At 37.3% G+C, this 27,637-nt stretch overlaps 1 protein-coding gene and 1 long non-coding RNA gene across 7 annotated transcripts in view; one reads left to right on the forward strand and one right to left on the reverse strand.

The window, feature by feature from the left end:
* The window catches only part of NPAS3 (neuronal PAS domain protein 3), an 853,690-nt gene that overhangs the window by 365,247 nt on the left and 460,806 nt on the right, over nucleotides 1-27,637 (forward strand). The gene's annotated exons all lie outside the window — the stretch shown is intronic.
* The window catches only part of LOC112657977 (uncharacterized), a 40,604-nt gene that overhangs the window by 6,152 nt on the left and 6,815 nt on the right, over nucleotides 1-27,637 (reverse strand). The window contains exon 2 of the long non-coding RNA XR_003135412.3: nucleotides 24,369-24,442. This is a non-coding gene — a long non-coding RNA (uncharacterized LOC112657977). The remainder of the gene's footprint in view (nucleotides 1-24,368; nucleotides 24,443-27,637) is intronic.

A 27,637-nucleotide genomic window follows, 5' to 3' on the forward strand; every position in this document is an offset into this window, starting at 1 on the left:
AACAGGGAATTATCCCAAAATGTCAATAGTGCCAAGGTTGAGAAACCACATAGAGCATTTGTCACATTTACTTGTTAGTTGTATACATGTATACATGTCTGCTTCTCCTGGTAAATTAGGAACCTTCTGTGAATGTTTTTTTCATTTTTGTATCTTGAGTGCATACCTCATCATAGGCATTTAGTGAATGTTTCCTGACAATGAATCAAAACCAGAACATGACCAATGCCTCATGCGAAGTAGAACTAGAGCGTGATGGAGTTTAAGGAAAAGAGAGATTGCTTCCAACTTTGGCTTATCAGTCAAGAAGGACTTTGCAGAGGAGGTGGGGTTGCAGCAGCCATTAAAAGAAGGGTAGAATGTTGAGGGGCAGAAGAGCACTTTGGGAAAGGGAGCAGTGTGAATAGCATTTGGGGAGGAAAAAAGGCCAACTGTGTGCTTGGGTAGGAGAGCTGTCCAATATGGCTGGAGCATGGCATGCGTAAGGAAAGAGTCAGACATACACCTGGGCATTTTGACTTGGAATGACTACCTAGATAGGGTACACTTCAATGATCAGTGAGGAAATTTAGAAGTTTTCCTCTGGGATAGGGGTCAGGGTTGTTGTTAGGAAGACTGCTTTGGTAACAGGATATCAAAGAGACAAATACAGACTAGCTGGGCAGTCCTTGCTCGTTCAAGTAAGAGTATCTCCTCAGAGAAAATGCCATTGAAGGCAAAAAGGAGAATGTGGATGCAGATAGGATTTGGCTCCCCAGACAAATGGCAAGCTAGGTGAGAACAGAAACTGTGATGTCTACATCCGTGTCACCCGAGGCACTTCACATGATGGAGGGAAACATGTAGACTACACGTTGAATACATGCATAAGGCAGATGTCATCTAGTGAGACTGATTTCCATATATAATTGGGGAAACTAATCTCATTTCTTCTTGGAAAACAAAGCATATTCTTTGTTGATTGATTAGTGTTTTGTTAATTGGTTGATCAGTGGTGAGATAGGTGGTCGGAAACAAACTTCCAATAGGATAAGGAGACCACAGCGTGGAAGATTGAATCAAGAAAGGCTAGAATGTCCTCTAGCTTCTCCAGCTGGTGCCTCCATGCCAAATGTTTTCCTTGTCCCTGCAAACTGCAGAGAATGTCACCTCTCAGAGTGATGCGAAGCACCACACTAAGATGAATTTCTTTAACCTTCGTGTATTTATTTTGTTATCAGGGTTTTGCACACCTCCCCTAGGGTGGAAGAGGTAATTAAATTTTAGTATAAAAGACTTCCTACTAGACATCAGGCTTCATGGGGGAATAAAAGTAAATAATAGATAGCAAGGAATATCAACCAATGATTAGAGCCCATCCTGCTTAATTAGTTCAAAATAACTTCAAGGCAAGATTGTGGAGATTGGTAGATACTCTAGAGTTGACCAATAGGATGGAATTCAAAACAGGATGGAATGTATCCTCAAGAGATGGTGTGGGCTGGGAAATAATGGGAAGTAGAGTGTTCTGAGTTTGTTGGCTTTTTTAGCAACTCCCGAGGCAACCTGGATGAGGCATGCCTTTATTCAGGTTCTTTGGGCTCATTATGAATAAGAGTAGAACAATGTGGTCTTTATACTCTCCTTGAGGAAATTTGAGGGTTAATATAATTTATATCCATAGGTATAATAGCACAGCAGAAAGAGATCATGGTTTTTGAAGCCATACCACCTAGGTTTGACTCTTAGCTTCAACAGTTCCTAGCTGGGTGACCTTGAACAGATGACTTGGCAGTTTTCTGCCTCAGGTTCTCAGGTGTCAAATGGAGATGATTGTCCCAACCTCTATGTGTATGGTGATGAATTAATACATGTAAAACTCTTTTTTAGAAAGATTATTTGTCTATTTGAGAGAGTGTGCATGTGAGTACTGTGGGGGAGGGGCAGAGCTTCTCAGAGAGAACCTCAAGCAGACTCCCTGCTGAGCATGGAGCCCAACAGGGGGCTCGACTCTACAATGCCAAAATCATGAGCCAAAATCAAGAGCCAGATGCCCAACTGAATGAGCCACCCAGTGTATAAAACTATTGAAAGACAGCCAAGCAAAAAGAAGGTGCTCAATGATAGTAAGTCCTTCATATTAATCCCTATTACTATTATTATTCTATTATTTCTTTAGGTGGATATGTTATACATGAGTCAGTATATTGATAGTACTGTCTGATAACTGAAATGTCCAAGACCCCAGTAAAACTCAGCATGGCTACCAATCTCACAATCAAAGATTATATAAGTATACCTTGAAAAATAGGTTTTATACAGGTAAGAGGGAGCAGGTGTTCAATAGGTGGCTGACAAACCTATGAGAGTGGAGAATGAGCCAGTTGGGTTTTATGAGAGAGAAAGAAGCCTCGTCTTGGCAGAGATGGGGCTGCTTTGCTGAGCTGTAGAAAATACAAGACTTCTGAGCATAAGGACTTTGTGCTTGGATAGGGCTCCTAAATATAGTGCCATGGTCATGGTAGACACTTGGCAAAAGGTATATTGATTAAATGACCAAGAATAATGAAAATTACTGGAGTGATAATATCAAGATGCTGTTTGATGAACTACAATGCCTATGGGATCTGATGGTCTGAAATGTTTCTGGCTCCCATAAGCAACATCATTGCCCTCTGGTTAAATGCATCTGCTGAAGTTGATGCAGTCATGGTAATGGATCCATAATGGTTGGCTTTATTTTTTTAATCTATAAACATGCTGCCAAGTTATTTGCTTGGAATTCAGTCTGTCTTTTGTGTTCTCGAGGAGCAAGTATGTCCCTGTTAACAGTATCGTATAACTGTGTGGATGAGTATGCTGTGTGTATATGTATATAGCCTTAAAGAAGGCTGTTTGTCATTATGGCTTTCTTATCTTTGCCCTTTGGCTAAACACTTAGCCTTTTATTCTTATTCCCATAGGCCTGTGCTCTCCGCCTGTGTTTATCTAATCCCAAACTGAAAGTTCCTATGATAGGTGAAAGTGAAAAACGTAAACCTGGAATGACTGGGTAGTGGTGAAATTTCAAGTTGTACAAGAGATATTTTTGAGTAGGACATCCCCAGGCAGCGTTCTGTTCTGACCATGGACATAAAGGTACTTTCTGCCTATTTATATATATGACCCATTTGATAAAAATCGTAGTAGTTTTTCTGACTTAACTTGAACTAGAAGCTCTGCCTACAAATCAGAGTGTTGCTTACTTTCTATTGGATACTATCACTTCTCTTTACTAAAACTTAGCTTCTCAAAGACAAGGGCCATGTCTGAATCATCTGTGTTTGCCTGGCTTATAATAGCACCTGGCACAGAGAGCTGCTTAATAATTACTTGTTGATGGAATGCTTTCATAATGCAGCAGGCTCTCCAAGGCTGTTAACCTGAAGATCTCTCCTGGATCTGTCTTTTTAAACAGCCTAATGACCTAGGAACTAGTGTCTCATTTATCTACCTATTCCATTCACACCCTTGGTGCCTCCTCTTCCAGTTTTGCAGAGTATTCATTGATATTTTCGGAGAAAAGAAGAAACAAATAAGTTCGTAATGAAAATAACTCCTTTCCTCCATATTGGGAAAGGTGATTTGTTGTTCCATATAAAGAATGTCAAACAAGTAGCAGAGGGAAATCTTTGCTGAAAGACTCAGATCAATCCCAAACAAGTTTTCCCCTCTTGTGTCAGCAAAATGCCTTGTTGAGTAAATAGTTGTGAAACTGACAAACGCATGGAAGATGGTAATACTTAGTATGTTTTGCTCCTTAGCGAGTTTCAGTGGGGCATTAATATATGAGGACTTATGTAAATGTGGGCACTTAAGATCAGAGGAGAGGAAGTGGGGGCAAAGGCCTCTTAGGATTGCAAGCATCACTGGCTGTATCACTCTTCACTATCATTTCGAAAGCATAGGAACAACCATGGGGAGAAAAGTTGACCACTCAGTTCACATTAAGAATCGATGCTGTATAAATCGGGGAGACAAAAGGCTTATGCAGTTATTTAGTAAAACTTTAAAAAGCTGTGGCTTAATAAATTATTCCAGTATAAATTATTCTGCTACTTCTAAAGGCAGGCAGGTAACAAGTTCTCTCCTTTCTATGTAAACCTAGTATTCAATCCTGATTTAATATTCCCACTCTGTTTTTGTAATTAAAACATCATTTATACTGAGAATAATTAAGACAACTGTACATTTGATTTTAAAATCAGTTTTGAGTATTGTGCCTTGTCAAGCTACAAGAATGGTTCCTGCAGCTTTTACAACGTAGCATTAAGAAGCAGACAGTGACCGCAGGCACCTGAGTGGAAGGTTTGACAGTTTGATAAATTAGGAATGACACTTGCCAAAATGGCTGTCCTTCCTGCAGTCTGCCAGTGGAGCATTTGCACACTGTTAATTGAATTGGCAATTTGTGTAACAGTGCCTGCCCCTGAGCTTTCGTAACGCCGGATCTGCCATTTAACTCTGATAATCCAGGACTTGGGAATAAGGACGAAAAGCTTCACATGATATTACTGCAGATTTAAAATGACAGTTGGGGACCTTGTTGCCAATTTCCCATTAAATGAGAAATAATTAACAATAGCAATAACAAAGTCTTATAAAGCTGGAAAGTTAAATTGACTTTTCAGCACTAGTATCGTACAAAATTGCTTCTAGTGTGATTATCGGATTGCCCTTTCAAGATTATGTACCCTAAGTAGTATCATATGATGAACCAAACATGGGATGTTTTGCCAGCCAACCTGTTTTATTACTGTGAAAATCTTCTGATCATCTACAGGGATTGTATTGTCATTAAGAATTTGTTTTATGCTCTAAGATTTCATAGAGATAGAGACCTTAATGAAATGATAGAGTTTCTTATTTCCTGATTTTTGCTAGTAATTTAATTATGGCTGTAACACAGTGTTGAACTACAGCTAGATAATGCCAATTATAAGTTTTGTAGTGTAGTATATGTGGCTTTTTTGGGTATCCTTCCTTGATGCTTCCTAGAGTTTTGAGAACTTCTGAATATTTGTATGTGTATGTTTGCTACCATCATATTTGGAATAGTGGTTTTGAACAGTACAGATTCTTGGTATAAGAGTCTTGAAGAAAATTATAAAATGTCAAGTTTCCATGATTCCCACAGCCATGTTGTAACTCTTCAGACTGTTAATGTTTTCTTAGTTCTGAAGTTCAGAGTCTTTTGGGCATGGTGTTGAGTTGGATATGTTAGCTAGGAAAGGGATAGTATTTACCTGCTACTCTCTGGATGGTTATAACGAATGTGTGCAGCCAGCATCTGTGGTGAAATATTTTGCCTCCTGGGGCATCTGGGTGGCTCAGTTGGTTAAGCTGCTGACTCTCAGTTTCTGCTCAGGTTATGATCTCAGGATCTTGGGATCAAGCCCCCTTATTGGGCTCTGCACTGAGTGGGGAGCCTGTTTGCACTTTTCTCTCTATCCCTCTGCCCCTCCCCCTACTCATGCTCTCTCCTCAAATAAATAAATAAATAAATAAATAAATAAATAAATCTTTAAAAATATATTTTGTCTGTCTCTTTGACAGTATTGGTACTTGGATAGTGGCTAGGTAAGGTGTGCACATCTGATCAGCTAGAAGGGTTTGAGGAACTCATTTGATGGCAAAATATTACCTCTTTCAAAGATTTAAAAAGTTTTTTTTTTATTATAGACTCCCACCTCACAAGTGTAGTTATATTGGTATCCATTAAAGTATTTACTCAAGAAGAGACAAGAGTTTCCTTAGATATTCAAGAATAGAATGGAGCCTTCTGTTCTCTTACTGTGGTTAGAAAATAAGATGGTCTTTCCTCTGTTTTTTTTTTTTTTTTTGAACTTGCTTTTTTTGATGAATGAGTACATTTCATTAATTTAATGTGGTGACAGTATGCATGAATGGCAATCTCCAGATAGAGTGGGAATTGAGGGACTGCCATGCCAGCTAGAGATCAGGGCTTTTCTAGAGGTTCTGTTTGAAGCTGGAAACTATGATGATTGCAAAGGGAAAAAGCAGGGAGGCAAAATATTATGAGCATTAACAATTAGGGCTCAGAAGGGAAGTGGAAGTCAGCAAAGGAAACCATAAATGCTGAAGAGAATAGGGGAGAGAATCCGAGGTATCAAGTTCAGGGGTGGATGTGAACTTGAAAACAACGAGTTCTGTATGTGGACTCAGAATACCTGGATGTCTTTATACCTCAACTCTATAAGATTTGGCAAATCAGGAGATCTTTTGTTGCCATCTCTTCATTGAGAAATGGGAATAAATATATGCCTATTTTTACCTCATGAGAGTTTGTGTTTGTGTGTATGTAAAAATTAAGTGGATTATTATAAGGGAAAACATTTTACAAATTATAGAACACTATATGAAAATTTAAGCTGTTAACATTAGTAACAACACAGTAACAGTGCAATTTTCAAAGAGGTGTTCAAAACTTTCCAAAGCCACAGAACTGGATAAGAAAATGAAGAGGAGGGGTGCACGGTAGACAATGGAAAGCCTGTTCCCTGGAACCACCGTGGAGAGTTCATTTTCAGTCCAGTGGTTGAGAACAGATGATGCAGGGACCAGAGCTTTACAGAGAAGCTGAGCCTATAAAGAAATGTGGGTAGTGGGTGTGAATGTCAAGGTGGTGGTGGATGCTGCCTGTTATCGCCAGAATGATGGGATGTGTGTGCAAAGGCCTGATGAGTGTTAGAGAATAAGAGAGGAATTCGGCATGAAAATTGCTGCATTTCCGCAATTTGAAATGTCTCTGAAATTGAAAATGAGTCTTGTAATTGATGTATATATTTAGTATGATGATTTTTCCTTTTTTTTTTTCCAGGAGAGTAGAAAGTAAAATGATGACATATTTAAAAATTGATGGTGTTTTAGGATTGTTGCAATTTGACAAAATGTTAATATGGATATAGCTTGCTAATGGCCAGTTTTTGCATATTTAATTATCAAAATATTTGAAAGCCTTCTGTACCTTTCTTTATCCAAAGTTAGGATGTTATTTCATTCATCATTTCTTGAATGCGTGTCATATTAAGAGCTTTACCATATAACACTAGACACTGTGTAAAGAATTGGATGTACATGATGCAATTTAATTCTCAAAATAACACCAGGAGCTGTGATTGTTTTTAGGCCCCCATGTTATATAGGAGGCTCGAAGATTATGTCACTTAAACTCCTGGCTTGGTACAAAGCCAGATGCTGGGTTAGATGCTGTGGAGAAAACAAAGGGACACACAGAGTGGCCCATTCCTTTGCCGAAGGTGGTATACAGTATTCAGAAAACAGGCAAGGAAAGACACGCTGTTGTATCGTAAATGCCACAGCAGAGGCACAAGCAGGCTGAGTCCATGAACAAGAGGCATTTCTAACTAGAAAATAAGGAGAAGTTTTTTTATAGGGTAAAATTTAAACAAGTAGACACAGGCAGAAAAAACCAGGTGGGTAAAAGAAATGGAAGCATCAAAAACCATGTGTATGAACTCCTTAATACAGCAAGTTACCATTGTTGGCCGGACAGGGAGCATTCCGGAAGAGGAATAGTGGGAGATAAAGGCAAAATAATTGGTGCATTTCAAAAGGATACCACCCAGTGTTTTGTTGGTGTAATTAAGGCTTCCCTAGTACTTGGTTTTCTTTTTCTTTTTTTTTCCCCTGCCAGTTATTTTGGTTTTGTGTCTCTAACCACTTGAGAAAACCATCTCTGGTATTATAGTAGGTTTTTCTAGTTTGTTCTTGGTTATTTCATGCTTTCAAAATGCTCTAGAGTTCTTTTGTCCCTAGAAAAGATCATGATGGATATTATTTTATATAGTTTAATCATCATGAAACATTTACGTAAAAATGTTCAATGGGACATGAAAAGTTCACTTTAAATTTCATGGAAAGAAATATCCTGATTGTTACAAGTGATGCTGAACTATCATACAATGATGAAAAATGCTTGGGATAAAATTACCTGAGCAGAGGTCTACAAAAAAGTGGACAAGGTTCTTCTCATCTTTAGATCTTCTTTTATGACCATCACTATTGCTGGGCAATTTTTTGGATAATGTGTATCTTTTCTCTTTATTTCTACACTTTCTTATGTAGGCTCTGTATATGTAGCTGCATATTCTTGTTTATCTTATTCTTTAAAAATACATTTTCATTTATTAGTCTTCCCTATTTTTCTCTATTTATGCTTATAAAATAATGGTAACTTTATTTGCTTCCTTTGTTGCTTTGGGTCTTCTCACTTGTGCTTTTCCTAGATTTTTTCTTATTTTTAGCTTTCAAGCTTCCTGACATCTGCATTTAAAGGTATATGTTTACCTCTAAGTACTGCTTTAGCTATGTCCCACAAATTTTGGTATGAATGTTTTCAGCATTATTCCACTCAAAACCTTTTAAAATATCTTTTCTGATTTTTATTAACTCAGTAGACTTTTTTAGTAGTATGTTATTTAGTTCCCAAACATGTAAGGATTTTTTCCACTGTCTTCTTGGCATTAATTTTATTCTTTATTTACATACTCCTTATCTCTCAAAGAGTGCCTTCAAAACTCCCTAAGCTGATAGCTCATGTATGAGTGCTATTTGCCTTAAGAATTGGACACATGCCATGGATACTGCTGGCACGTGCTATGTGACAAGACGTGTTCACTAAGCTTTTATTCTGGAGTAGGGCAAAGGGAGCAGGCAGTCAACAAGCAAATGCACTAACGACATGGGATAGTAGTAAATTACTATAAAGAAATGAAGCAGGATGATGTTATAGAGATAACCTGGTAGGGGCAGGTGTGCTACTTTTGTTTGGGTGCCCAAGGAAGGCTGCCCTGGGTTGGCATTGGGTTGAGACCTGGGTGATCAGAAGCAGCCAGCCACATCAAGTCTGTAAACAAAACAGTCCAGAGGAAGTAAACACAAAATTAAGATGGGAAGTAACTTGGCATCTTATAGGAACAGACATCTGAATAAAGAAAACCAGTGGAGCTTGGGTGTATAAAATGGAGAGTTTCAGGCAGGCAGGGACATGGTCCTACAGACCTTCTAGGACATTGTGAGAGATGGATTCTAATCTAAGCATTTTGGGAAGCCATTGGATAGTTCTAAACAGGGAATAATATTAGTAAGCCTTTTGCCTACACTTGTTTTGAAGATTAGTATGAGGCAATGTGTGTGAGAGTGTGTGTGTGTGAGAGAGAGAGAGTGAAAGAGTCAGACAGACACTTAAAAGGAAGCCTGGAACATAGTAAGCTTTACATTAGCTTGTGATGCTGTTAGATGACAGTGAGCAATCATGTCTCATTCCTTGTAACTACTTTGGCATGTATTTGGCAATATAAATGTTTAATTGAATAAATACAAACGGCATGGATATGCTAACTTCACTCCCACTCTTTTAAATTTGTTGGTTTTTAAAATCATTTGTTAATTCTCTGAGTTAATGATCATCAGATTCATTTTAGTATGCCTCCTGTGTGACCCTGGGCAAGTCACTTTTACATAGATGTTATAAGGATTAAATGAGATGATGTCAAGCAGCAGGTATAATGATAGGCATATAAGATGCACACAGGGGTGGCTATTTTAATGACCTAATTATAGTTTAGTACATTCTATTTAGGTTCAAAATTCCTCCATTTTGTGATTTAATTACTTGGAAGGATAATTCCTTTCACTGTATGTTAAATACCTGAAAGTAATAAGACTTAAAAATAAGACTATGAACCACTTTTTTGTCTTCATAGATGCACTTTTCGTTATTAGACATCTCATATTCTACAGACCTTCTCTGAAGCAGACAAATAAATTGATAGTCACTTAACATTCAATTTGAAGGGTCAGGGAGTAGAATTTTATGGAAAAGGTTATGCAAAGAGTCTGTTTTTCCTGGATTTATTTGTTTGTGAGGACAAAGAGAGAAGCTTGCAATTTATATTTCTATTGAGCAATGAATGACCTAGCTATAAAGAGATATTTTACTTATTTATGAAGAATAATTAATTATTTGCTGGCATGGAGGAAGAAAGCATTCTAATGAAGGCATACATTTTAAAGCTTGAGGTGGAGGAGAGAGAACAAAAGTTGCCAAAATTTAAACTATTTACATTTAGATGATTTAGTATGAAGGAGATAAAACATCCCTCAAACTGGGACAGTACTAAGGGTAGCAGTGAGTTGCAATTTATAATAACATTTTATGTGCTGCATCGTAACTCTTGAAATTCAAGCTTCTAAATCAGGAATCATCTTATCAGGGTAAGATCTCATCAGTAACCAGACACTTTTAAGGCTATAAAGTTGTTCATAATTTATACATATGAATATAGTACATGTACAAGAAAACTTCAGCTATCTGAAATTTAAAGGAAATTATTTTGGATAAATGAGGGCCTGTTCTTTAATCACCAAACTTTTTCTTTTTTATTTAAATCATTTTGGAAAGACTTTTTTGTGTGGAAGATAATTGAGCCTTTTCTTTATGACTTAGGAGCATCATTATGTATGCATTTCATTACCATGAAAATAATATGGTGTGATGTCCTCAGGGACCATTGGACGATGAGAACTGCTTTGACTGTATACCAAATTGGCCCAGATTATAGTGCATTTTGAGGATTTTTTTTCCTGTTGTTTATCCCCCCTCTTCTCCCCCCTATTCTTCCCTTAGTGTCAGCCATAACTCTTCTCTGCCATTAGCATTTCTGGATCTCCCTTTTAATTTGCTGCTTCAGATATGCTTTTAGCTTGAACACCTAAGTTTGTTGGAATTACATATTAAACTAAGCGTGAAAAAAATCTGATAGAGGACAAAAAGGCTCCCTGTGAATAAAGTCATTGGACTTTGTTATATCTCTTTTGACTCTTCAGAGGCATTTTTCACAGTTGATCTCATTTGCATTTTGGATGAATAAACTATCTTTATGGAAGGTACAGAGGCACTCTCTGGAATATCTAGATATGTGTGCGCATGTGCAATATAAGCAGTTCTCTAGCTTTGCAATATATTTATGTCTCTTCTCTGCCCTGTAATACTACTGCCTCAAAAAGAAATGCTCTTCCCAAAGATGATTTTAGAGACCCAGGGAAAAAAATCCTACCACTTCTCCAATCTTTGCAGCTCTTGTTCCTGAAAATATTTTAGCCTATGTTTGATGCACTGAGTATGTAAATGAAATCTTTGATGGGTCTGCAGAAATCTTTGAAGAAACAACCCCGTCCTCCCAATTTTAAGTAATTAAAGCTAGATGCTCCAAAATTGAAACTCAGAAAATTATTGTAGTGGTAAAATGCCCAAACTGATTTTATTTCTTTCCAACTAAATTTCTTAGCGTGGTTCAGCTGCTTGGCTTGACCCCCTGGCTAAAAAAAGTTTACCAGCATCTCTCCATAACGATACTTATCTTTACAAAGATAAATATGGCCATATTTCTCAAAAATTCAGATTAAGAATGTAGGTTACTGCGATTTATGAAGACTATTTTTCTTTTCAAATATTTGATCAGTATCATGGAATATAGTTAGACACCTTGGAAAGCCATTAAATAGAAATACATCATGATTCTTAAGGGATGAAGGGAAACTCAGAGAGGAGAGTATGCGTGAGATGATTCACCCATGTACCCAACTGACCATTTGGGGCCAAGGAGGCTGATTTTTATGTTTTAAAATTAATCCAACCTAGATTAACCATGTCACGTTCCCTTAACCACAGGCGTATGAATCTCAGGGTAGACAGCTGTTTGGATGTCCCACACTGGGACTGCTGCCCTCAACAAACGCTTCTGATTCTCCTACATGGTCACTTGGCAGCATCCATGTGCACCCATATGGCTGGATGGCATCGTGCCTATTTACAAGCCAGTCAAATTGTTTCACTAAGACCCAGGTGCCAAGCATACATGGGTTTGGTCTGACTGCCTACTGAACTCTGTAGCTTCTTTCTCAGAAACAAATCTTTTCTCACTAATGACCTCCAAATTTGTAGCTATATTCTTATGGGCATTTTGTTTCTCTCTCTACCATTTGGACATTTTCTCTGTCTGTAAAGATAACAAAGGAAAGAAGAATGCTATCTCCTGCAATTACTAAGCAGATGGACACAAAACAGTGAAATACACGTTTGGGCTGTCACCTGTGGTCTTAGTATCACCCAATTCCCAGATCCTTTATGGTCCTGCTTGAAGACTGAATGGAGAGCATTGGTATGCATTCCATGGCACTGACACTGGTCATTTAGCTTTTCTTTTTAAATGATTTCACTAAATTAGGAGCCGGAGTTTTCACATAAGGAAACGATGACAGGAAATTATACATTTGTCCTGGAATTAGAGAACAGATATTTAACATTTTCCTATTTTTCTTTTGCTCTTTCTATATAGTTGATTTTTTAACTCCGGTATACTACTTGGGTTTATAAAACATTTTGACCTATGTTGTTTTATTTAGTCCTCATGTAAACTTTATGACGTAGGTAGGTCAAGTATTATCATTAACTTTATTTTACAAATATGGGAAGAGAGGCTAAGAGCAGTATTGTGAATTACCCAAGGCAGTCCAACAAATTTAAGTGGCAGAGCCAAAACTCAAACCCAGACTGTTTTCCTGGGAGTCCATTACATTTAATATTGAAAAATTCTTGAGAGAGAATGGACTCAGTTTTATTTCATTTTTAAGTAAAGCCTCCAAATAGTTAAGATGTTGATTGGAAAATAAATATTAACATACTCATTAAAAGCGACTTTAATAGAAAATATCCCCAATAGCTGCCATTGTAATTTATTGCTTTTATTTTCTCTTTTGACTTGCTTCCTGAGTAATGTTTTGGGTCAGTTTCTTGGCAACAGTTTTGATTTGGTTGTTTCCTTTTGTGAAAAGGTCAAAGAATTTTCATTTGCCTAAAAGGAAGAAAATTTATCATGATTTGAGAAACCCATATACTATACTACTCTGGATGTAACATGAAACTTTAAACTGCATCTCTTCTAGTTAGTATGGATTTATGAACACTGCACGACTTCAAGTACATTTTATTAAGGCAGTTGAAAATGAATCAGCAAAGTTATAGGTAAAGGAGTTTTGAAGGGGATGTTATTGGACTGTTGTTATTACCTCTTTTTAGGTAGAGCACATGTCAAAATTCTCCCCTGAAAAATTTTGTATCAGAAGTATAGTGTAAATGGGAGAAAAATTTTATAACCAGGTAGATTAAAAGATCAATTTTTAATGTTGAATATAAATCAGGAAGAGTTGAAATGTTGACTTATCTTTGAGTCAGTGTTTGACATCTAAATATTTGGAAATTTGGGGAAAGGAGGTATGGAAAGTTCACTTTGTCTCAAGTACATACACTCCACTATTTCACTCCTATTCATAATGGTTTTGATATGAAAATGCCTTTTTTCACTTTTAAGAACTCATTTTAGTGCATTTTACCTACTGTACCATTCACCCACTGTAAGTTGGATAATTTTTAGTAAACTTAAAGGTGTGGGATGATTAACAGTTCAATTTTAAAAGACTTTCCATCATTGTGAAACTCATGCCCACTTACAGTCACGCTCCCACTTCCAAACCTCAAGCAAACACCAAACCACTTCTGGTTTCTTTATATTTTCCTTTTTCTAAAGATTTCATGTAAGGGTAATCATACAAGATGTAGTCTTTTGTGCCTAGCTTCTTTTACTTAGTATAATATTCTTGAGTCTATTTCAAATTGTATGTGTATGTAGTTAGTTTTTTATTGCTGAGTAGTAGTTTATTCCATGGGTATACCATGTATTATTTATTTATTCAGCAGTTGATAGACATTTGGATTGTTTCCAATTTTTGCTATTTTGAATAATGCTGCTATGAACATTGATGTACAAGTCTTCTATGGAATTATGTTCTCACTTCTTTCAAATAGATACATGGTAGCAGAATTTCTGAGTGTTATGGTAAATGCACATTTGATTTTGATTTTTAAATAAAATGCAAAAATTGTTTTCCAAAGTAATTGGATTGGACTATTTACATTCTCACCAGCAACTCTATGAGAGTTCCAGGTTGGTTTATTTTTAAATTTTTATTAGAGCCAGTTCTAATTTTTCTTGATTGTGTAGTGGTATCTCTTGTGATTTTAATTCCTGTTTTAGTTTTCTGTTTTTTTGTGTAACAAATTACCACACACTTAGCAACTTAAAACAATGTACATTTTAATCCATGGTATCTGTGGGTCAGGAGTCTGAATACAGGTTAACTGAGTCCACTGTTGAGATAGTCTCACTGGCTGAAATCAAAATGTTGGCTGGGACCACGATCTCATCTGAGGCTTGAGATCCTCTTCCAAGCTCAATGGTTGAGGAGAGAATTTAGTTCCTTGAAGTTGTAGGACTGAAGTCCCCTTTTCTTGCTGACTACTAGCTGGGAGCCACTCTTAGCTTCTAGGGTCTGCTATGTGGTACACTCCAGAAGCAGTTTACAACATGGCTGTTTGCTTTTCAAGGCCAGCAGAAGAATTCCTCTCACTTTGAACCTCTCCGTAAGTGAAGGCTAAACCCTCTTTTGAAGGGCTTACCTGATTATATCAAGCCCACCTAGGATAATTTCCCCCTTGATCACCTACCTCAAAGTCAACTGATTAGGGACCTTCTTTACATCTGCAAAATCCCTTCACCTTTACTGTAGTATTTGCCTTGATCATGGGAGTGAAACTTCACCATATTCACAAGTATGACTCAAAGTTTGGGATATACAGTGCACATATGCCAGGGAGCAAGAATTTTGACAGCTATCTTAGAATTCTGCTACCACTATTTCCTTAATGACTGATGATGTTGAGCATCTTTCATGTAATTATTATCCATTCTTATGTCTTCTTTGAAATCTTATTAAAATATTTTGCCTATTTTTTATTGGGTTGTTTTACTGAATTATAAAATGTCTTTGTTTGTTTAGGACATAAGCCCTTGATCAGATTCATGATTTGCAAATATTTTCTTTCAGTCTGTGGCTTCTCTTTCCATTTTCTCTTTCCATTTTCTTAATGGTGTCTTTTGACAGGCAAGGATTTGTTAATTTTGATGAGGTCCATTTAATCATATTTTTAGTAGATTGTACTTTGAGTGTCATATCTGAGAAATCTTTACCTAACCTGAAGTGAAGAAAATTTTCTTATGTTTTCTAGAAGCTTATAGTTTTGCCCTTAAACTTAGATCTATGGTCTGTTTTGAGTTAAATTTTGTGCATGGTATGAGAATGTCTAAGGTTTGTTTTTTTTATTATTATTATTATTATTTAGGCATGTGTATATCCAATTGTTCCAGAAATTTATGTTGAAAAGACTATATTTTTCCTCTCAAATTGTCTTGACATTTTTGTTGAAAATCAATTGACCACATATATAAGGGTCTCTTTCTGGACTCTCTCCTGTTCCATTGATCAATGTGTCTATCCTTATGCCAATACTACATTGTTTTGATTTCTGTAACTTTAAGTTTTGATGTCAGGTGATATTTGTCCTATAACTTTGTTTTTCTTTTTTAAAATTGCTTTGGTGATTCTGGATCATTTACATTTCCATATAAATTTTAAGACCTGGTTGTTAGTTTCTATGAAAAAGCCTGCTGTATTTTTCAATTCCATTGAGATAGTTTGAGCACGGTTGCTGTCCTAACAATATTGAATGCCCCAACCCATGCACAAAGCATACACAAAGCATATAACTCCATTTATTTAAATCTTGTTTAACATCTATAAACATTGTTTTAAAGTTAATTACATACAGGCATTGTACTTCTTTTGTTAAATTTATTACTATGCAGTTCATTCTTTTTGATGGCTATATTGAATGGAATTGTTTTTCTTAATTTAAAATATTTGCTAATGTATCAAAATATATCATTGGTTTTTATATATGGATCTTTTATCCTGAAATCTTGCTTAACTTGTATATTATTTCTAAAATTATTTTATAGATTCCTTAGGATATTTTACATACAGGATCATGTTATCTAGGAGTAAAGACAGTTTGAATTATTCCTTTCTAATTTCAAGGCTTTAATGTCTTTTTCTTGCCTTATTGCACTGTTTAGAACTTCTAGTACAGTGTTAAAGGAAGTGCCCTGTTAAAAGCAAACTTCAGAACTTCTGGTGTAGCTTCAACATAAAACTTGAATTACATCTGTTAAGTGTATTTGGTTCTTAGAGGTAAATATCTCTTCTGAATAGTTTTTCTAAAAATTATTTCTTTCCTGAGACCCATCTTCTTTTTACTTTCTTTTTAAGAATTATGAAGAATTTGGGGTTTGTATAGATAATTAAATATTCATGGCTTGGGAGGTTGGTGGAGCATTCCTTTTAAGTCTGCCAAGATCCCAGTGATTTCCAGTCCTTGGATATCTTTCTCAATACCAGGTAACATTTTTATGTCACCAACTCTTTTAGGCATATTTTCGCATACTGCCTATTATAGCTTTTATTATAGCTTATTATATGCCATGCCATTATATGCCATGTTTCTCTTTCAAATCTTTTTCTTTTTTTTTTTTTTTTTTCCTCAAGGAATGGAAGGCACATTGCCCTGTCAGTCAAAAGACTTGGAATCTAGTTGCTAGCTAGCAGTTTGATTTCTGGCAAATCTGTTACTTCTCTAAACTTATATTTTTCCTGTGTTAGTAAGGTAATCAATTGAGCCTTACATTATAAGCTTCAATACTAATCTGTGCTTTAATATTTTATGGTTCTGAGGATATACTATAAACAAGCAAAATAAAATTAATTTTATATTAAAAGTTTTTTTTTTAATTCAAATTTGTTTTCTATTAAGGAATTGAAAAGGCTCCAACTCACATACAGTTACAGAAGACACTTATATAAAACAAACATTCTCAAACAGCATGGTTATAAAATAGGCATATTTAGTGTTAACCATATGCCTTCTGAGAAATGCATATTTTAAAGCTTGTATATATACTTTTTCTCATTTCTTTTAAAACACAATATAAACTATACTTTTGTAGGTATCTTCAAGGAAGTCCCTCAAATTATATTGCTTTCTGATATTTTGTGGCATCAATAATGTAGAATTTTGTTTTAATTGTATTGTATTTGGCCTAACATAAATTACCCGTGGAATTAAACATGTCATAAAGTTTTCTGCTAGTTTGCCACTTATTTATTATTATTATACTAAATTCATTATCATCATAAGGATAAATCTGAATATGGTACATGATTGCATTTGAACCTTGATTCACGTTGACCTTTCAACCGAAGATAGTATATTGTCTCATTTAAGACCACAATTATTAGACCTTAAAGTGTTGAAAGTGGTGTTTTTTATTTTCATGGGGGTGGAAAAGGCACTGGGGCAAAGCACAGTATAGCAGTATCAGCTTATAGTGTTTAGCAATAGCTCAGCTATTTCAAAGCCTCTTTTTTTTTTTTTCAAGAGATGCTAAAAGGGTGTTCAAAAAAGATGAAAGCTACATGATTAAAATGAAGCACGCTATAATGTTTAACTGGCAGTTTATGCTACATAGTCTATATACTCTGGTCTAATCATCTTGTATTGTGTCTGACTAGTTTATAGTGGTTGAAAGTTTCTTGGCCAGAAAGGACCTTGTAAAATTAGTTCTTATTAGAAAAAGCATGGATGGCTGCAAAATTTGGAGACAGGCTGATTTTAGTCCTGTCAAATGACATAAATAATCAGCAGGAAGGTTTTGGTCTAATTCAGAGGAAAAAAAAAATCAAGTGGTGTTTGTGTTTAGAATTTCCTAAAAGACAGAATTCCCATCAAACTACCATTTCAATTCTTCTTATAGGCTTGTCCCTGAATCCATGTTTTAAGAATATCTCATGTGTGTATGTGTGTGCACTTCAGAATTTAAAGTTAACAAATGACAGATAAAATGATAAAATATGAACATAATACCTTGAGATAGTCAAATGAAGTAAGGATATGAAAGGTTGATCCACAATAGCAGGTTGCAAAATTTGAAGTCCAAATACCTTGTGAACCAGAAACCTAAAGCTTAATTATTTACTTTCCATCCAGTGGTTGAGAATTTGAATTTGGTGGTGATGGGGGGGGAGGGGGTTGAAGGATCGGCAGTTTAACTTAATTTTTGTTTTATTGGTATGACCTGTGGTCTCTGTTAACTAAGTGAAAAAGCATCTAGTCATTTGATTTATGGCCAGCCAAACAGCATAAAGAATTTAGATCAGAATAGTGTTTTGGTGTTTTTTAATGTGTAAGATTTTGTGTAAGATTGGCTTCTTTCTTCTTAGGTAGGAATAGTATGTTTGCTTTCATTTTGTGAAGGTAAGCATTTGATAGCTTGTTAATTTATCAGTTATTAGGACTGCTCACTACTACTTGAGTGTTACATATAGGTTAAAAGATAAAACATGGGAGTACCAAAATACATTGTTTTGCTGAAGAAACAGGACCATTTTCTCTAAGGTTCCCTTACATTTTAATCCCAAAACCCAAACCTTGCCTGATAAGTTCTGTAAAAATCCATTTGGGCATGTTTATGGGTTAACTCCACAGATAATAGTTTTGCTAGGTATGATTTCTTTTTTTTTGTTTGTTTGTTTTTTTAGGTATGATTTCTTGGATCATTTTTCTGAATGATGTTTAAACTGTTAGCTTAAGGGGCTTGAGAAAGTAATCTAGAAATAATTAGAGCAGAGAAGAGATTATTTTGTTTTTGTGATCTTCACATAGAAATGTTTGCTCCTTCTGGTGAGTGCCATATCACTATCACCTCTGATCTTAGAATAAAATAAACAAATACACAAATCTTCCAGTATATTTTCTTCCTCAATTGCTTTGATCTGAGTTTTCAGCTGAGGATGTGTAGTTTTCTGTGCCAAACTCTACTTGAGCAGGCAAATTTTTCTTTGACCTATAAATTGCAAGCATGTGTTACTTCCAATTAATCTTTACAAGCTAGTGGAAAGAAATGTAGTGGCTTTTCTAGTTTGACAGTTCAACAAACAAATTATCTTCAAGTAGATCAACTTTTGAAACTAGGAGAAGCCACATGTAATCTCCAAACTACATATTTTAGTGGCACCTGCTGAATAACAGGTGTTTATAACTTGGCCATAAAAATTCGTTCCAGCCTAGAATCGAAAGCGTCAGCCCAGAAGGAATCTTTTTAAAAAAATCAGATAAAATGATTTATTTTTAGTTCTATAATCTAATAGGTACATAAATAGCAGGCATAAGGTCCTGGGCATGAATTTATGGGAAAAAATTAAATAAACAAGATAGGCCATTAGAGGGAAGTGGAAAGGAAAGGAGATGGCTGCTGGGGGCTGGATCTCAACTATTAATGGGAATGGCTGCTTCATCTCAAGCTTATTGGTGGATACATGTTGAATTACAAAATATCCGAAACCTGTCAGGTTGGCAGGTGTTAATGGACTTGTTTCTGTAGACCCTACACCTTACTGATCTGAGGAAGAGTCCACACAGCACAGTTTTGCCTTTTAAAGCGAGGACATTTCTTCACATTCTGGAGAGATGAGGAGAGTCCATTTAAAGCAGGCTTCATTAGTTTTGTCTTAGCCACTTCAGAATCAGTAGAAGTAGATAAAAAGCCCTCTTAAGCATAGTCTATCTTTGGGGCTTTTTTATTTCAGTCATCTTCTTTGTTTTATCAGTTTCTTGTCTCCAGTCCTTGTGCCAGCATGATGCCCTGGGAGACAAGATTCTCCCTTTCCCTTTTTCCCCTGATCTCATTCCCCACATTCTCCCCACCTCATATGTCATCTCCTGGGGAAGGTGGTGGGAAAAAATCTGGTTAATAAATACTTGCTAAAATGTTAAAGAGTTTCAGTATCTCTCCCATGGCCTTACAGGGCCTTACAGAGACTAAGAGTCCAAGGGATTCTAAAGAAAATTTTAAATTCAGATCCTCAGGGAGAAGCAGAAGAGGAAAACAGGGTGTACGGATGCCTTCTGTGCTTAGGGGTGACCTAAACTATACGTTCCCAGGACCAGTTGTTCAAGTAGGATTATTTATTGAACCACCCAGGAATATGAGGGGAAACCAGGTCAGGGGCAAGGTTGCTCATGCCTACCAGCTTAAAAGTACAAGTGTCCTCTGTGTCGCTGGGCGTGGAATATGTGTGGCCCTGTTTAAAGTTAACCTTTGTATCTGTGACTGGAGCTGTGTTTCAGATACCGGCAAATATTGATGGCGTTTGGGTAGGTTACCTGATGTGAAGCTCTTCTGGACCAGCCTCGCCATGGCAGCCTGCTGGCTTTTATTTTGCTGGCCTGCAGCAGGTCAGCTTGGACATTTCAAGGGTGGATTTGCAGAGTGTGAATTTTAATATAAGAAGCATGTGTGTTTTTCAGGAAATGTTTGCACTTATGCATTAACACGCTCATTTTATAAATTGGGCTACAGACATTTCCATTGTTCCCTCCTTGTATTATCTTGCTTAGTTGCGTGCTTTAACAATTTTTATAAAGTTTATTGCCCCCTGCTGCTCGGTATCTTCATATGCTATGTGTTGTTCTTTACATCCTGCTGGGGTGCAGATTAATGAATTATTTTTCAATGAGAATGATATGATTTTTACAGCCTGCCCACAGAGATACTGATTTTAATATAGTACTTGTTTGATTCTGTGCCCTTGCCCATTTCTTTTACCCTGTGCATGTCACCATTTGTCGCATCTGAGTGTCACAATGCACTGGCTGTCCAAGCTTGGTGCCATGCATGTAATGGTCTTTTTTTATTGTACATTTAATTTTTCATTTCTCTTAATCTTTGCCCCAAATCTCGATCTTCATTTCTATCTCAGACAGTTTGGCTTTTATGCCAACATCTGTACATTTGCTTTGCATTGAAATTCCAAGAATAACATCTTTGCTGCCGGTGGTCTCTTTCACTCAGTAATTGAATGCACACATTCCTTGGATGTGCAATGTGGGGTGTTTTAGCAACTTTAGGCTTTTGTCAAACTTGGATTTACTTGAAACTACATAAATGAATTGGGGTTTATTTTGTAGGCACCTGTGCCTTCTTGTCTTCTCATTGTGCCCAGGCTTACACCACAACTCTATTTTCCCTCATCTGGTTGGAACTATAGAGATTCTCATTTCTATTTCCAGAATGGTAGTTAATATTTAGGCATCACCACCTCTACTCTATAGCATGCCAGTCAGTTTGGTCTTCTCCCTCTTTGTGCTTTTGCTCTATACAACACCATCATTCCTTTTTCCTCCCATACCCTGACCTCCAGTGTTAAGTTTAAATTAATTAATGTAGGCGTTCATGACAAGGGATGTCTGGAGCTTGGAATATTCAGTGAAAAATTTTGAAAGTCCCAGTACTGAAGGGTCCATCTTGACATTGACTATGCAAGGTCTTGTTTGTGATTTAAATACAAAATTTACCAAGTATGTCCGTTAAAACATGTTTAGCTGCACATAAGAGAGGATACAACCTATAGTTGGTTAGCAGTAACACCATTTAATTGCCTGACAGTGAGAGAAGTCTGTGGACAGGCACTGCAGTGGCTCAACATGGTCAACGAGGACCCAGGTTTGTTCTGTTTTTCTGTGCTGCCATCCTCTGTGCGTTACCTTTTCCACTCAAGACTTGTCTCATCATGTCATGATGGAAAAACAGTTGTTGCATCTCTAAACATCTGTCCTTATATGACAGCCTCAAGGTAATATGAAGTGTGAAATATTCCACAGAATCTTCATAGGGGAGTTTCCTTTATGTCTTACTGGGCAGAACCACATCTTAGTCCTGTACTTGATACAAGCACCCAGCTATGAGATCACAGATACGGAAGAATTGACTATAAGCTAGGTATTATTCATTTCCTGGAAACGGGCACATAATCTGCCCAAGAAAATCAGAATATTTTCTTGGCAAAGAAGAGGGGTTAGAGCAGCAAACTTGGTTCCTTTTGGATGGACAACATGTTTGTTTACTTAACCAGGAACTGGAAGTTTTTGGATTAAAAAATGACAAGTACAGGGCCTTTGCAAAATTACTCTAATTCTCAATGTAGGTAGTGAATGTGGAAAGTATTTCTTCATTTTAGAGCCGTCAAGTTCCATGTGTGAAAATTATTATATATTCTTACAGAGTGTACTCTGCAACCATTTGCTTTACTACTAAGTAAATTTTCTTTTTAATACAGCAACATCCGTATTTGGGCTTTTTGAGAATATATGATAATAGGTGTGGTATAAGTAATGCTAAGCTTTTAGTTGGCTTCCATTTGCTGCAATCCTAATCCAGAAGACTGTAATCCCTATGAAAGCAGGGGCCTTGTCTCTTTTTGTCCCTAGTTGTGTCCTTAATGCTGCCTGAGTCCCTGGAATATAGTGGGTGATAGATATGTTACTCACTGCATAAATGAGCCTCAGGGATGGCGTTTTTGAACTTCTTCTACTTGCTCATATAGTAAAATGCTGGATGCTAGGGTGAAATTTAACATTTGAATCAAGTAATAAAACAGGTTTCTTTGTCAGAGTATATCTCGCTGTGTAATTAAGAGGATCGAGTTGCTTATAGTTTCATCACATGTTTTTCCGAAGTCAGTAAGCCAGCCCATCACACAGTTATTGCCATTATGAAATACGAGAAGGAAAGAAGGAAGGCACAGGTTTAATCATACTCATGTGTGACACTACAGAGTCAAATGTCACCATGCCTCTACCTCCTCAGTCTGCAAGACAAAAGGGGCTGAAAGTAGTAAAGGAGGGCAGTCAGTAGTGGAAAGAATGGAAGGGAATTTGCTCCAAGCTCTTCCATGCCACCTCATCTCCTTCCTTCTCACTTGGCCAAGTAATTAAGGGAGATGTTAACAGTGGGCATGTGACAAAGGGGTATGTTCCAGAATATTGATATTTTCCCAGAGGAGCACAAGTATTAACTGATTTGCTCTGGTTGAAAAGACCCCAAACTGAAATAAACTTGAGCCTGTGCAAAACTCTCTTCTCTACTTAGCTTTTACATAATGAAACTTGCCCTAAAAGTTATGGACCACATAAGAGAGGTGAGGGGATGAATCTGGTTACAAGTGTATAAACATTGAATTGCCATTTGTACTGATTTTCAGATGCAATTTAAAAATTAATCCAGAATGTTCAGGTCATGGGTATTATGAAAGCTTTTTATTGTAATCCTAGACAAAACTTTATTATGCCATAAAGAAGTCAGGAGTCTTTAGTGAAAATTGTAGTTGACAGGAAAATAAAGTCGATTCCACTTAGAGCTAAAAGGTATAGTAGGTCAGGAGATGCTTATATGTATCTTTTACTTTAGAGTGCATTTATAGTTCATGAAAGGAAGTAGATTGATATTCTTAAAGTGAACTTCTTTCTCTTGTGTTCACAAAACCTGAGTTAGCCAGGTGGAAGGACGCTGAATTAAGCCTTTATTACTCTGCCTGGGGCACAGGAGCTGGAGTCACCAGCCCAAGGATGAATGTGCAGTGCCAGTGACACGCTGCCCTCTGCTGAGACCACAGATTTCCCTCCTTTATTTTTCACATCTCAGCTAAGTACTTAAATAAAAATCTCTTGAATGATACTGTTCCTTGCAATCTCATTTCATTCTTCACTCGCTGTTCTCAGTTGCTGGAAATTAAACATTATTATCATCACATCTGACTAGAAAGACTATGTCATCCATAGAAATGTTGATTCAGGGTTAGGAGCATTTCGTCTGTGATCTTTGCCCTCAAGAAAATTAGGATCTATTAGAAAGATTGATAAACATAAATGTTCAGTGTTCAGTTTATAATGCCAGTGCACTCCTTCCAGGAAAAAATATAGTGTAAATGGAGATTAGCTTGCTAGCTGAGTACACAGAGCCTGTGTACCCATAATGGAACCCAGCAATAAAACTGACCATCCTACCATCCTTTTTTTTCAAGATCTTATATGAGAGAGAGAGCACGATCAGGTGTGAGTGAGCATCAGTGGGAGGGGAACAAGCAAACTCCCCACTGAGCAAGGAGCCCAAAGTGGGGCTCAATCCCAGGACTCTGAGATCATGACCTGAGCCCAAGTCAGACGCTTGGGCTCAACTGAAACACTGACCACTCAGGTGCCCCTAAAATTGACCATCCCTTCATACCTTATGGGTCCCAGAAGGAGCTTTCCTTGTGCCTGGGGGTACTCGCATGGTGCAGGGCAACATTTCGAAATAGATTGAAACTGTTTGGAATACTTTTCTGTCAGCACTGCTGATGCCTCCTTCACCTGCTAGTAGGGTTTCCTCAGGCCTGAAGTACTTAGCTGTCCTAAGTTTATTCTGTGTTCACTACCCTAAGTGCATTTGAGGGAGAGAAAGGTAAGATAACCTCCTTACCTTCAAAGAGTACATTGCTCAGAAATTTTCTTTTCTTGTCAAAATTCCAGCTCTCTTAGTACATCTTAGTCTCTCTACGGATTAAGAGAAGAAGCAAACTGGTGGCATCAGTAGACACTGCTGTGTGAATTATTAATAGTCTTTTTTACCTACTCAGAAGATTCACTTTCTAAACAAGTATGTTTGTTAAATCAGACAAATTTTTAACCAGAGTTATTTGTATTATTTCAGACACTGTAGCCAAAAGTAAGGGGGGGAAAAAACTTCAAAACATTTCTTAAATGTTTTTAGAAGTCCACTGAAACATATTTATTGGCACTGAGGGTTATAGATGAAGACAGTCCTGTTGCGAATTAAAATATGGGCACAGACACAGACAAGAAAACTATAAACAGGGTATAAAATGAAAGCTAGAAGAACAGTGAGGAATATGGTATAGGAGCTAAGAGCAGGACAATATGCCTTCCAACTGTCCATTGAGGGAAGGCTGAATGAGTGAGGCCTTTGGATAAGGCAGGCCTGATGGGGTCTGTGTACATTTAGCTTGGGGCAATAAATAGTCTGGGTGGGCCAAGAGAATAGTCTAAGCAAGAGCACTGCAGTGCTGGTCTGGAGGAGCCTGGCCTCTGGGGAGGTCTCTGTCTCTCAAGAGTTCTGCTGTGGAAGGGGAGAGGATTGCAAAATAACACCTAACTACCCCTTACTTGGTATACTTGAATTCTCTTCTCAACCCTATGAGCAAGAATCTTAGGAGGAAATCTGAGAGCCTCGAGGTCATCCCAAGGTCTGGGGTTCCCCTTCTGTCTCTTTATTCAGTTGCACAATCACCTTCATCATATCACTTTATAGAAGTTTGTTATTTGTCCTTAGGGACATATCCATGCTTTCTGTTTGGGGAAGAAGTAGTCAGGATTACAGATGACCCTTGAGCAGCATGGGTTTGAACTGTCCAGGTCCACTTATACACAGTTTTTTTTTCCCCCCAATAAATACAGTGTAATACTGTAAATGTATTTTCTCCTTCTTATACTCTTCTTAATATTTTCTTTTCTTTCATTTACTTTATTGTAAGAATAGAGTGCATAATCCATGTAACATACAAAATATGTTAATTGACTATGTTATCAGTAGACTTCTGGTCAACAGTAGTTAAATTTGGAGGAAGTCAGAAGTTATGCACATATTTTCAACTTCATAGGGTCGCACTCAAGCTCCTGTGCTGCTGTTCAGCAGTTTAACTGTATTTTGTTGGGGGAGACAGATTCAATTTGATGTCATCCTTTGGTTGGAGGGTGAGCCTAACTCACTCCAGTTCCTTCTGCCGGAGTTTTCATGTGGGTACTGCCTAAGCTTGGGATGCTTCCTCTGCCCTTCTCACTGTTCCTTAGCCCTTCCATTCCAGAGTGGCTGTCTGAAACAACAACTAGAGTCAAAGCTCATGGGAGAATTCTGTGAAGGAAGGAGATTAGAAACATATTTTTAGTAATATGAAATTTGGGGATTGCCCATGGTTTTCTTTAAATCTTTTTTTTAAATTTTTTTTTAAATTTATTTATGATAGTCACAGAGAGAGAGAGAGAGAGAGAGAGAGAGGCAGAGACATAGGCAGAGGGAGAAGCAGGTTCCATGCACCGGGAGCCTGATGTGGGATTCGATCCCGGGTCTCCAGGATCGCGCCCTGGGCCAAAGGCAGGCGCCAAACCGCTGCGCCACCCAGGGATCCCTGCCCATGGTTTTCTTGATTGGGGCTATGTCTATGCTGTTGTGATTAGGAAGATTTGTCTGGGGACGCTTGGGTGGTTCAGTCGGTTAAGCCTCTGCCTTCGGCTCAGGTCATGATCCCAGAGTTCTGGGATGAGCCCCAAGCCAGGCTCCCTGCTGACTTGGGGCTCCCTTCTCCCTTTCCTTCTGCCCCTCCCCCCACTCTTGTTCTCTCTTGCTCGCTCACTTTCTCAAATAAAAAAATAAAATCTTAAAAAAAAAGAGGGAATATTAGCACTTTAATTGTTGGTAGGGATTTTATAGTTAAAAATATAAGTTTAATATACTTCTTAGCCTATGTATATTGTTAAACAACCAGTTTCATCTAGCAATGGCATTAGAAAGATAGGACCCTGGCTGCAGACTACCAAAAACAGTTATAATCAAATACTTTTTGTGATAGAATAGTTTTAATTACCTCTGGAAGGTAAGTACATAAAATCATCTTTCCAGACCTGGTTGACTACATATTGTATTTAACAAATTAACTAACTAATTGACAAATGCTCTAATGATCATGATTGTATTAACTACTGAGATTTTTGCTCATTTCTGGGTGTCTCTCGTATTCAAATTCTAAGTAGTAATTTTTCATCATTAAAGAGGTTTGCAAACATCATTATAATTGTTCCTGCCCATCCCCCATCTCTTTTTTTTCATCTGTTTGAAAAGAATAAGCATAATATCCTGAATGGTTATTTCTTTCCTTTTTCTGGCATCTGACGGTAAACTTAGTTATGCACAAATCATTCTGTGCATTATGAGTCACTTGCTGTTAGGCTCATTTTTGGTAAAATTGAATTTGTCCTTTTCTTTCACTTATGGGAGTATTAGCTTACCATGTTGGCTTCCTTCTCAAAGGGAGTGGGGATGCTAGTGCATACCTGGAGAGAATAACTTTATATCCTTTCATACAGTCTCTGGGTGGAGTTGGTGAAGGACAGAAGATTTTTCTCTGGCAGGAGAGAGACATTTCCCCCTTGATACAGAAATCTCACACTCCAGGTCCTTTGACACATCACTGACTGTTGGAGAGCATAGAGCCAGTGTTTACTGCTGGTTCTTGGGTGTTAAACAGCCCTCCACTGCTTTTATTGTACCATTAATTGCACTTAATGCAGCTGCATTTCTAGTACGCTTGGCTAGGCTCTGAAAATTAAGTAGAGGGTACTTTGTTATAAAATTCACTGTAATGAGCTCTGGTGGGACAGGGTCTGTTAAGTTTGAAATTACCTCGGGCCATTTCTAAAGGACTTCTTAAAATATTTCACATCTATAAAAGTTTGTAACTAGATAAATAGCCATAGAGAGCGTTCTGTCAGGCAGAGGGAAATCCACATTTCTCCTCAGTGCCATCTTTGAAAAAAATAGGAGTGTTTTGAATATTTGAGAGTGATGTTTGTTTTCCACATTGCCCTGTGCCTCCCAGATCCACTAAATCCCAACTTTTAGGCTGTCCTCGCGTAAGCTCGGCTTGAGCTATTGGCACCATAATTTATAGATACAGA

The sequence above is a fragment of the Canis lupus genome, chromosome 8, assembly GCF_003254725.2.
Source record: "Canis lupus dingo isolate Sandy chromosome 8, ASM325472v2, whole genome shotgun sequence".
Taxonomy (NCBI): Eukaryota; Metazoa; Chordata; class Mammalia; order Carnivora; family Canidae; genus Canis; species Canis lupus.